The sequence below is a fragment of the Canis aureus genome, chromosome 36 (genome assembly GCF_053574225.1).
Source record: "Canis aureus isolate CA01 chromosome 36, VMU_Caureus_v.1.0, whole genome shotgun sequence".
In the NCBI taxonomy this organism is placed as follows: domain Eukaryota; kingdom Metazoa; phylum Chordata; class Mammalia; order Carnivora; family Canidae; genus Canis; species Canis aureus.
Genome location: NC_135646.1, coordinates 10865203 through 10878594, shown reverse-complemented (window position 1 = coordinate 10878594; position 13392 = coordinate 10865203). Strand labels below are relative to the sequence as shown.

The 13392-nt window shown below is 33.6% G+C and overlaps 1 protein-coding gene and 1 long non-coding RNA gene across 7 annotated transcripts in view; one reads left to right on the top strand and one right to left on the bottom strand.

Moving 5' to 3' along the window:
* ERBB4 (erb-b2 receptor tyrosine kinase 4) overlaps nucleotides 1-13392 on the bottom strand; it is a 1106505-nt gene that overhangs the window by 1054505 nt on the left and 38608 nt on the right. The window lies entirely within an intron of this gene.
* LOC144305964 (uncharacterized) lies at nucleotides 3489-12596 on the top strand. The gene is made up of 3 exons (XR_013372995.1): nucleotides 3489-4237; nucleotides 4522-4696; nucleotides 12333-12596. It is a non-coding gene; the product is annotated as an uncharacterized LOC144305964 (long non-coding RNA).

The window sequence follows — 13392 nt, the reverse complement described above, 5'->3', positions numbered from 1 at the left end:
GCATGGGTGGGGCACCTGGGTAGCATAGTCAGTTAAGGGTCCAACTTTTGGTTTCAGCTTGGGTCATGGTCTTAGGGTTGTGAGATCGAGCCCTACATCAGGCTCCATGCTCAGTGTGGAGTCTGAGAATCTCTCACCCTCTCCCTCTGCCCCTCCTGCTCCCACTCTCTCTCAAATAAATAAATCTTTTAAAAAAAAAAAGAAAGAAAGAAAAACAGCATGGGCTGGGGGGTAATTACCAAATAAGATAATCTTTCAATATATCTTATAATTCTCTTACTCTACAATGATAAAGACAGTAGTGTACGAGAAATATTTGGTTTACTTTATTTGGGGAGAGAGAAGGAAGGGTTATAAGAGCATTAAACATGCTCTTTAAAGCTATAATTCAGGGATCCCTGGGTGGCGCAGCGGTTTGGCGCCTGCCTTTGGCCCAGGGCGCGATCCTGGAGACCCGGGATCGAATCCCACATCGGGCTCCCGGTGCATGGAGCCTGCTTCTCCCTCTGCCTGTGTCTCTGCCTCTCTCTCTCTAACTATCATAAATAAATAAAAAATTTAAAATAAATAAATAAATAAAGCTATAATTCAGTAATATAAAGCATATCCTATTTATTGTCATATTTCTATTTATCAAATATTGCCTCCCATGGCTATTTCCCTTATGGTTGTAATAAATGGAAAGTAAATTTTATGTATTACTTCATGGAAAAGCATTTTAAAATCCTTATTGGAATGTATAATTGACTTTGGCAAACTTTTCTTCTACAGAGATGAAACACTTTAGAGAAGAAGAAATTAATATTTACTATATTCTCATTAGGATAGGTATTCATTCATTTATTTATTTATTCATTTATTAATATTCCAAGGGCTGGAATACAAATGTGGGTATAATCCATATTACGTACCATGAAAGAGGTCAGAGTTTAGAGGAGGAACTAGAGAAATAGCAAATGTCAATTACCGTGATAGCATAGAAGATGGGGAGCCTAAAATATCAATCACCAAGCTTAGCCAACATTACCTCTATCTTCATAGACACCATGAGATGTGGCTACCATTATTCCAGTTTTACCAATGAGAAAACTAGGTATGATTCAGAGAAATAATTTGTTTCAACTCATGGTTTTTCTCCACTTTCTAGCTTCTTTGAGTTCTCTGCGTGTTGTGTCCCTAAAGTGACGGTTTCTTTATTTTCCAAATTATTCCCTTCTTAGGCTTTTGGTAGAGTTTATCAGAAAAGGAATCTGCATTGATTTTGTCAAGTTGCTCACTGCGAAATCAATCATCTGATATGTGGTTTCTAACCCTGCCATTTTACCTTCATAGTTCTAGTTCATTGAAAACCTTCAACCTGCCAAACTGGTTAATTTCTAATTTTAATTCTTATTTGACACTTGTATTGCTCCTCTTTTCATGAAATTGTTTTGTTTGTAACCTTCCTTTGCTTTTCCTTTTACTTGTTTTCAGTTTTTACTCAGTCCCTCACTAGGATCTCTTTTGCCTGTATGTTAAAAGCCATCCAAGGAAGACAACTGGGGGTACCCCATTTTGTACTTACTCGCTTTGTAATTCTGAAATAATCCCTGTAGGTCTTGAATTCCTATCTCTCCTGCTAATCTTCATCACCATTTATGAGTTCAAATCCTCATTCTCTCTCACCTGAACAATTACAATAGCCTTTCAATTATGTTCATCCCTGTAGCTTTCACTCCTACTGTTTCATCCATATTGTTGCCCAAGTGATTTTTCTAACTCACAAATCTGATCTGGTCACTTGTTCATTTAAGCTTGGGAAGAGTTTATAGTGTAACAAATAATTTATAGTCTCTTCCAATCACACTAGCAAGCTGTACAATCAGGATCTATGTTACAAAAGACAGAAACTGGTTAACGTGAGCAGAGAAGGATTTATTAAAATTTTGCCAAATAAGTCACTAAATTAACAGAAAGTTTGGAAAGCTAACGTGAGCAGAGAATAATTTATTAAAATTTTACCAAATAAATCACTGAATCAACAGAAAGGCTCCAACAGGATGTAAAGAAGGCAAGGCTCATACAAATTCCCACCACCGAAATACTCTTCATGTAATTCCACCACTATCATAATGGGCACTGGGCACTAACTTGTGAATAGACATTCACTCCCCTCATCCCTGAACTTTTAAATTCATATCAAATACTTGAAAAAATTTTACTGATCCTTCCCGTTTGTGTCACTCCCCCAAATCTAAGTCTTGAGCAGAAGTAACTGATCACACATAAGTCAGGGACAAAGAGAGAGTACAACTCCTTGCTATTAATTTTTCTTAAGATGCAACCGTAAAAGTAGATGAATGGTAAATCCCAATTCATAGTCCATATGGCTAAACTGAATTAAGTTCTCTAAAGCTAAATAAAAAAACAAAACAAAACAAGGCATTATAAATTTACGAGAATAATTATTAGGTGTAATGGACAGAATTAGAATTGGCACAAACAGGGCAGCCCTGGTGGCTCAGCGGTCTAGCGCCACCTTCAGCCCAGGGCGTGATCCTGGAGACCAGGGATCCAGTCCCATGTCGGGCTCCCTGCATGGAGCCTGCTTCTCCCTCTGCCTGTGTCTCTGCCTCTATCTCTCTTCTCTGTGTCTCTCGTGAATAAATAAATAAAATCTTTAAAAATAATAACTGGCACAAATTATCCTTCCCTCTTATATCCCCTAAATGGATCTGTTGCTCATGATTAAAGGTATTTTCCAAAAAAAAAAAAAAAAAGGTATTTTCCTGAAAGTTAAATATGACTAGATATGAATATCACATTAATAACCCAACACGACTTGCTCTTCCCTGGGAGCTCATTTGCAGTTTCCTTCCTTTTCCTCATAGATGACAAGGTTAAGGCTGAGGTGAGGTAAAGCTAAATCTAAATTAAGTGGGACACACACTCAAATCCCTTGTATTACTCTCCTATAGCCCCTCCCACAAACTCTGAGCTATACAACAAGATTACTTAACAGTAATATTAACAGTATATTAACAGCATATTAAATACTTTTCTTCAAATATATTAAATCAGAAATAAGATAGAAGATGGCTATCTCTTTCTTTGGGTCATCAACTTTATCCTACAGGAACGGTTTATCAAAATCAGAAATCAAAACATTCATCTGGCCAGATCATGAGAGCCGATAAAAATCAATTATATTATTCATTTAAATAAAAATATAATTACATCTAAACCTCAAAGATCTGTATAGCTAAGACTCCTCTTCTTCAGAATAAAGGCAAAACATATTCTCTAGAACAGTAATTATGTATGGTTTTTACCTGCCATATGTTTTTATTTTTAATTCATCTAAGGTCAGCTACTCATAAACAGAACTTTAAGAAAATATAAATGTAAAACTTCCTCTATAACTTAAGACCAAATCTCATTACTTTGTCATGCTCCCTTAAATGGTCAGAATGCTGTCACCAACATTCTAGATTCTTCTTTTATCATACTCTTCATTTTTCATCCAATTTATTTCTAAGAACATTATGTTCTAAGAACACTGAACTACTATAGATATCCCTTAAGCCAAAGACAGCATTTCTAGTCCCATCTCTTAAATCTTCTAACTCTTAAATATTTTACAAAAGCATTTTTGTGAAGTTTTGTTACCTGTCCCCAGATGAAGGGCATAATCTTATATTCACTTCATTCTATCTCTAGTTCACAAACACATTTGTATTAGCTTACGTGCCATATTTTGTCATAACAGTTGAAGTCTATACTTGATTCATTATTACATCTCCAGCTTCTAGCACAGTGTCTGGCACATGGTGAACAATCAAATATATAAGAAAAAACAGATGAAATACCGATTTAATAGCATCTCTTACTGTTTCTCCTTTTCTCTGCTTTTCATTCCTCTTACTAGTTTCACTTCGACATCTCAGGGCCACACTGTCTATTTCTGCCTATTCTAACCAGAGAGTTAATCTGAAATTTTACATCTGTTTCTTATTAGTAAAAATATAACTTTTGACCAGAGTGTTTTCTATTTACCGACAGTTTTGGAAGGTAGTTTCAATGCAAATTCAAAGTGAATTTTTTTTTTTAATAATGTACTCTATACAATCTGCACAGCATACAAAAGATATTTTCTATAAACAATTTGATTTGTACATGTGATAGTGCTCTAAAACATAAAAAGCAGCCCAAAAGTTCTGGAAATACAATGAAGTTCAACAGTATTCAGGATTTGCAGGTAAATTTTTTCTTGCTGATTAACTTTGGGCTTCAAGTAGTCTGTTACTTTTTTTTATGTTAAGAAACAGCCAAAAAGTAGCTTTTCTTTCTAGTCATCAGTAATTGATTTTAAGTCCTGCATTAAACCAGATAACCTTCTACTACAGTTTCTAAAAATAAAATGTTAGAAAATCTTGGTACCCTTGAAAGTTAGTATTATTTTGGTTCTTGAAATAGACACAGTTTCTTTTTGTTTTAGGATCAGTCTAAATTTCACTCTGATTTTATTTTTTTTCCCTACAGCTGCTGCTATACTATCTTCTTCCCTTTTAGAAGATAGTCAAGTATTAAAGGGGAGGTGATACAGCATATTCTGGGACCTAAATGAGGTTGGCTCTCTACTTAAATGAGAAGGAATAATCATCAACAAAAGAAAAGATGCAAATATCTGCATTGTTTTAACCCTAGAACACAAGAGGTTTGCAAATCAGTTATTTCCAAGAACATCTAGAACCTGTTTTATATGAGTAGAGAATCTATCACATATCAACTTTTTTTAAAAAGTAATAAAAAGTTATTTTGATTTCTGGATTCTTTTTATTAATATTTAACTTCACAGAAACAAATTTAGGGATAACACAAAGTCAGAGCCTTTATAATTCTGGATCCCCAGCACCTTTAAGGTGGCAGGTTCTTCTTATAGGTATAATAACACGTTGCTTAATTTGTATTTTTCTCTTTGGCAGCATATAAAGAAAGGAAGTTATTTCATAGAGGTTAAAGATGCAATTTACTACTTTAAAAACTCTGAAAAACATTATGCTTGGACTAGGACTATCTTGGTAGATAATAATTTCAGTGGAACTTTCAATTTCTCTACATGGAGAAAGTAGATTACTATGTTTCATTAATTTGCCATCTACAATTTTCTTCTTTTGGAATTATAGTCTAGAAAGTTATTTTTATTCCTACTACATAGAATCTACTATTTTTGACAAACTCATTCTTCAGTTTCTATAATATCTTCTACTTTACAAACTTAGATGTGATGATTTCTTCTGTCACTCTAGCAATATGAGCATTCATAACTATTGACATTCCAAAGAACACATAAAATCTAGATTACATAAATTTTCTGACCCTAGTTGTCCATTTCACATCATTCCTGAATACTCTCCTTGTCACAAGAACAAATATTCTTTGTTGTATACAAATGTTGCACACAAAGACATTTTCAAGCAGATTACTGAAGGACTACTTAATTTTTTTTTGGCATGCTCATATAGAGACAAATAGACATATATTGGAGATTCAGTAGTAGGAAGCAAAGATAATGTAAATTTTGTGTGATCAAAAAATAGATTTTATGAAAACAAATAGGAATCTCAAAAAAATGTATTAAGGTAAAGAAAGCAATAGGTAGGAGGTTAAAAGCCATACACCTAAACAAAGATTATCTATATCTTCACTGAAATGTGTATATCTAAATGAGAGTAATATATTGGATTTTAAGTAATGGATTTTCAAAGTAACAGACCAAAATATAACACAACAGTAGTTGATGACAATAAAAAGAGAATTTTACTTGAATTTCTGAATACCTATCACAACATTAATTGCATTATGGTCACAAACCTAAAAAATTTTTCAAATAATAATTTAAAAACTCCATAAAAATTTAATCCTATACATCCTTGTATCAAATGCTCTTCCAGCAAGAAAGAAAGTTAACTACCTAATTTTAATATTATTACTAATCTTATAAGTAGGTACTGGTTTACACGTAGTTGAGAAGAGTGTGACTATGTCTTTATGTGCAAAAGCGCTAAACAAGTGAAATTTAAAGGCATCCCAACGTAGCTACTAACACTATGTTCCATCTAGGAAATGCAGGAACAGATAAAGGTGTCAGGTTTAGAGAAAGAAAACCTATGCTTCAGGCTTACTTCTCAATTTATTAATTTTAGAACTTTAAATAGGTCATTTAATTTCAATGGTTTGAGTCAGCCATTTACTGAAAACCGAATAACTTTCTTTAGCACAAAAGAGCTAAGGCAGAGCTAAGGCATATAAAAGCACTTCACAGACTATACAACACAGAATATAAGGAAATAAGCTGTTAGTATAAAGTAGAGGTGACTATTTTCTTCTATAAAGTAGTTTTTACTATAATAGCTAGCTAGTTCCAAATAAAATTATTACTGATTATTGCTAGCTTTTTTCAATTTTAACTTTAATGTCGAATTATTTTAATGAATGTATGGTGTTAAATACACCTTGATTATTTTTGTATTTCTTAAAATTTAGGTCTACCCACACTTGTAAAAATAAAGAGCCAAAGCAATTAGTTAAATAAGTCAACAATAAAGAAGGAGCACAAAACCTGCAAAGCTAGGGACACCTGGGTGGCTCAGCGGTTTGGCCTCTGCCTTGGGCCCAGGGTGTGATCCTAGAGACCTAGAATTGAGTCCTGAGTCCAGAGTGGGGCTCCCTGCATGGAGCCTGCTTCTCTCTCTCTCTCTATCTCCCTCTCTGTATCTCTCATAAATAAAATCTTAAAAAAAAAAAAAAAAAAGGCCTGCAAAGCTCAAATACTGAGGAATGGTCATATAGCAAAATTCAGGAAACCTATTACCTGTATTACGTCATTCTCCAGTCTAGAGAAGCTTGGAGTTTATGTATAACATGGCTTTCTTATTGGAAGTTATTTTTATAAAAGTCTAGTTGTATATACATACATACACACATGCTATTCCTCAGTGTCTTTTATAATGAAAGTATCCTATAATACTCAGATTATAGTTACTAATAGTTAATGCAAAGAAATAGATAAGTATAAAGTATTACATTATTATAAGATAATATTCATTTTGTCACTTCCAGGACTTCTAAACATACTAATTATTACAAAATGGAAATTGTAAGCATTGCATAGTCTGAATAAATTTATAAATATATCAATTATTTTACTTACAATAAAAAATAACCTCAATATCGTCATATTTAAGGGTACTTAGCAATTACCTTATTTTTATTATATATTATTTTTATTATTTAAAAAAAATTAAAAGATAGGTATTTGAGAGACAGCACGTGTGCATGAGTGGTGGGGGAAGGGAGGAAAGAGAGGGAGGGGGAGCAAAAAAGGGAGGGAGAGAGTCACAGCCCCTGCTGAGTATGGAACCCAAGGGACAGGGGCTGGATCCTTCTGAGATCATGACCTGAGGCACAATCAAGAGTTTGACATTTAACCAACTGAGCCACCTGGGGACCCCTAGCAATTACTTTTTACATACACAGTTCAAATTTGCTACCAAATTTACTATTAACATTTTAAAATTTATGTTCTTTAAAGCCAAAGATTAGTATTAAAATTCACTAAATCTAATCAGAATTATTTCTGTCATGACACAAGCAAATTTTGTGTTGACATTCATTAAAACTTTTTTCTTGTAACTCTAGGCCTCTTCATTTCTTTATATCTTCCTTAAAAAAAGAATTGTATTTTTTTAAGATTTTATTTATTTATTCATGAGAGACACACAGAGAGAGAGCCAGAGACACAGGCAGAGGGAGAAGCAGACTCCACATAGGGAGCTTGATGTGGGACTCGATCCCGAGACCCAAGGATCACTCCAAAGGCAGGCACTAAACTGCTGAGACACCCAGGCATCCCACAAAATAGGATTTTAAGTGGTAATATTAGAATTTTTGTTAATTGATTGTCCTGTTAGTCTGAATAAACCTATTTAATTTCTGACTTCTCAAGGAAAGCAGAAATTAGTAACACATTAACAGAAACAAAGAAATTGGTATTATTGTTAGAATATACCATTAACAGAAACACAGGGGAAATTTTATTAAGAAAAAATGTGTCATAAAATTATTGGCCAATAAGCTAATATATATATTGAAGAAAAATATTATTTATAGATAACTAATTGAAAAGACAATTTTTTCCAGGTTTAACCATTGTAAAAAGTAGATTACTTCCATGAGGATAGGAATCAATGAGGTCATCAAATAGGCTCCCTAATAAGTATATAAGTATCACAGGTATATTCCCCACCCATTGAGTGTTTACATTCAAAAGGAGGAAACTTTGAAATGGACATTCACGAAAGACTCCACAGATTGCTACCATTACTGGATACCTTTCAAGAAAACACAAATGTACTAGAATTAATATTAAAATAATTGAATACATTTTTCTTCTTACTACAAAAAAAATGACCTAAGTTAAAATAAATTCCTAGAGATTAGTGACCAACTGAGGTTAATGGCCTGAAACTATACTTTAGGCAATTAACTCCACCCAGCCATTCATTAATTCCCAGGAAATACCCAGGTCTACAATTGTTACTGCTTAATTATAACCCAAATGGAACCATGAGAGATGAGAGCGGCAATGTGATTGGCTAATGTACAAAAATTAAGTTCTCCATGAATGCCTTGTACATATCAATTAAAACTGCATCACCTTTAAAAAAAACCCATATGCCTATATTTCTTTCCCATTTTCAGTTCATAATAGCAATAATGACTTTGATGCTGGGCATTTTCTGACAATTAATAGCCAGCGGATGTTAATGGTCCTTGGCTGTACCTTGAACCATTCACTCCTCCCTGTTAGTCATTAATTCCTATGAAATGCCCAGCTATTGCTTAATTAACTTTACAATGCAGTTAATGCAGATATGACATGATAGAAAGATTTTTATTTATAAGCTTCCAAAAAACAAACCTGCAGATCAAAAAAGCCTTGCAAAAATACAGTTTCAGATTTCCGAAATGTACACTGAAAATTAAGAATGGGGAGGTGATGTCAGCAAGATGGAAGACTAGGAGATCCCAATGCTTTCTCCCCACCAAAAATAACTAAGGCAATAAATAACCTCAAATTGGAGAAAATAGCTCAGGAAAAGCTCTGGATTACAATGAAGCAGCAGCACAAAACCTGCAAAGCTCAAATACTGAGGAATGGCAACATAGCAAAGTTCAGGAAGCCTCTTATCTGTATTACCTCATCCTCCAGTCTAGAGAAGCTTGGGGTCAGGAGGAATAGCCTTAGAGGAATTGCACCCCATGGGGAAATGGAGAGCAGGAGAATCCCAACAAGCCTTCAGCTCAGTGTGTGATCCATGAGTCCCGAATCAAGGGATGGAGTTTGCTTTGGGCTCCTGTGGAGGACCTGCTTCTCCCTCTGCCTGTGTCTCTGCCTCTCTCTGTGTCTTTCATAAATGAATAAAATCTTTTTTAAAAAATGGTATCCAAATTGGAATTAATGAAGTAAATTTTTTGTTATTTGCAGATGAAATTATCTTCTATCTAGAAAACATTAAAGACTCCACCAAAACACTATTAAAACTAATAAAAAAGTTCAGTAAAGTTGCAGGATACAAAATCAACATATTGAAATCAGTTGCATTTCTACACCAATGCTGAATTATCTGAAAGAAAAATTAAAAAGCAATTTCATTTATAGTAGCATTGAAAATAATAAAATCCTTAGGAATAAATTCAACCAAGAAGATGAAAAATCTGTTCACTAAAAACCACAAGACGTTGATGAAAGAGACTGAAGACACAAATAAATAATCAGTATTCTTGGAAGACCTAATGTGGTGAAAATATCCACTTTATCTAGAGTGATCTACAGATTCAATGCAATTCCAATCAAAATTCCAATGGCATTTTTTCACAAAAAATAAAAAAAAAAATTCAAAAAATCATGTGGAAACACAAAAGCCCCCAAATAGCTAAAGCAATCTTGAGAAATAAGAACAAAGAAGGAAGCATCACAATACCCAATTTCAACTATATTACAAAGCAACAGTAATTGAAACAGTATAGCACTGACAAAAACAGGCACATAGAGCAGCAGAACAAAGCAGAGAGCCCAGATATAAATCCACATATATGGGGTACCTGGGTGACTCAGTTGGTTAAGCAGCTGCCTTCAGCTGAGGTCATAATCTCAGGGTCCTGGGATGGAGCCCTACGTCAGGCTCCCTACTTAGAGGAGAGTCTGCTTTTCCCTCTCTCTCTGCCTCTACCCCTGCTTCTGTGCTCGGTCTCTCTCTCACTTGCTCTCACTCTCTCAAATATATAAATACAATCTTTAAATAAATAAATAAATCTATACATGTGGATTTTAACACAAGTGTCAAGAACACACAATGGAGAAAGAACAGTCTCTTTAATAAATGGTACTTGGAATACTGGACATCCACATGTCAAAGAATGAAATCAAGCCCCTATCCTACATCCCTCACAAAAATTAACTCAAAACATATTAAGCATTTAAACATAAGACCTGAAATAATAAAACTACAACACCACACAGGAAAAAAAAAGCCTTAACATTGGTTTTGACAGCAATTTCTTGGACAAAACACCGAAAGCACAGGCAACAAAAGCTAAAATAAAAGAATGAGACCAGATTAAAGTGTTTCTCAGAAAAGAAAACAAGAAGTTACAAAGGCAACCTATAGAATGGGAAAAAATACTTGCAAACCATATATATGATAATGAGTTAAATCCAAAGTATATAAATAACTCCTATAACTCAATAGCAGAAAACCAAATGATCCAATTTAAAAAATGGGCAAAGGATCTGAATTTTTTCTAAGGAAAACATACAAATAGCCAACAAATATGTGAAAAAGTATTCAATATAACTAATCATCAGAGAAATGAGAATCAAAACCAAAATGAGATATCGTATCATACCTATTAGAATGGCTATTATAAAAAAGACAAGGGGTAATGAATGTTGGTGAAGATTTGGAGAAAAGAGAACCCTTATTAATTGTTGCAGGGATGTGAAATGTTACAGCCATTATGGAAAATATTACGGCAGTTCCTCAAAAAATCAACATCTAAACTACCATATGATCTAGCTATCCTACCTCTGAGTATATATCTGAAGGAATTAAAATTGATAGCTCAAAGAGATACCTGCATGCCTAAGCTCACTGCAGCATTATTTACAATAGTCAACATATGGAAACAAACTAAATGTCCTTTGATGGATAAATGGATATGGAAAATGTCTCATAAAACACACACACATATATGCACATACAGAGGAATATTATTCAACCATAAAAAGGAAATCCTGCCATTCAGGGATCAATCTAGAGATTAGGCTAAGTGAAATTAACCTTAAAAATGAAAAATATTGGGATCCCTGGGTGGCGCAGCGGTTTAGCGCCTGCCTTTGGCCCAGGGTGCGATCCTGGAGACCTGGGATCGAATCTGTCGGGCTCCCGGTGCATGGAGCCTGCTTCTCCCTCTGCCTGTGTCTCTGCCTCTCTCTCTCTCTCTCTGTGACTATCATAAATAAATAAAAATTTTTAAAAAATTTTAAAAAAAGAAAAATATTAAATGGTATCACCTCTATACAGAATCTTTAAAAAAAAATCTGACTTTATAGAAATAAGAATAGAATGGTGGGTGCCAGGGGCTGGGAAGCAGGAGAAATGAGGTAATATACGTCAAAAGATACAAATTTTCAATCATAAGAAAAAATAAATTCTGAGGATCTAATGAACAACATGGTAACTATAGTCAATACAATATTACATACTTGAAATTTGCTGAGAATAAGTCTTGAGCATTCTTGTCACATATAGAATGGAGTTATCTATGTTAGCTACGTAGGATTATAGATATGTTAATTATCTTGATCTTGGTAATCATCCTACAATGTATATGTGTATCAAATAACCATGTTTTACACTTTAAATATATACAACTATATTTGTCAATTATTTCCCAACAAAGGTAAACATAAAGACAAATTCATTTCTAATCATGGGACTATAAAAAGGTATAGTTTAATTATGTCAATTTATAATAAAGAATTATACTATATTGAAAAGTGAAATAATTATGCTAAAATAGTAGGGTTGTATTTTCTTTCCTTTTTCCAAATTTTAGTAGAAAAAAGATTTGCTAAGATGCAGTTATTTTATTTGTAGCTTTCAGGATCATAAAAATACAATGTTTTCAGTTTTATATTTATGTGGAAAGTGTAGAATTAGAACTTTAAAAAATCTTGATCTGGAAAGAAGCTAGACATTATTTAACCCAATGCCTGTTTTACACAGATGAAGAAGTGAGACATTCTGAGAAGCAAAGGAACTAGCTTGAGTCATGTGGTCACTGAAGAGCAAAAGGCAGGTCTTCTGTTTCCTCTCTCCCAGGTTAGAGACCTTTTGCCATCCTTTGACATTTTGGATGCATGGGCTGCATTTCTTTTGGGGTTTATGACAACAGCTATACCTCTAATCTTGCCAAATGAGCAGCCCAAGTTTCTTGAACCTATGGCTAATAAGTTGTCAATTTTTTCTCTTTCAGGGAGTTATGTTGAGCTAGGTTAAAAATAACGGACTTTAAAAATTCTTACATTACAAATTACATGGAATCTTAATATTCTAGCAAGACTTTTAAAGTTATATGTATATATACATATATATAGTGTAAAACATATATACATATATATAGCTTTCATGTGGTAAGTACATTTTAGGAGAACCCAAGTAGGAAATGTGTTCAAGTTAATACACTATAACAATGTGTGTTTTTCTGTTGTATTATTGAAGCAAAATGTATATTTAAAAAGCATTCAAAATTGATTTAAACTGTAATAAAATCTTACCAGTGACTAATTTTTTCTCCTTGAAAATCATACTTTTGTTTTACCTTGAATGTTGAAATTAATAAAACCAGATTCATATAAAAATTTAAGAATGGAAAGATTTGTGGGACATGATGTATAATATAACCTCAAACTGCCTTCAAAGAAGGAGATCTAGCCCATGGTAAAGGTTATTCTAATTTCCCCAATTAGTTATTCTGATACTTATTTAACATCATTATGTTTGTTAACCTATTTTTCCTCATTAAAACCCTACTAAAATAAAAACAAGAAACAGTACTGTTTTTATGTAAGAACTATTAAAAAAAAATACTCCTCCTCTCACCGTTGTGCCTTTTTTCTATGCCCTATGACTCAGAGTTTGCAAACAAGTTTCCTGAGTGGGAATCACTTACTTGTTTCAGAGTAGATTAAACTTGGCAAATTTTAGCACCCATTCTTTCTCAAGGAAAAAAAAAAGAAGTTATCTTAAATTGTAAGCCTACCATTTTATCAGCCTATTGGGGGGC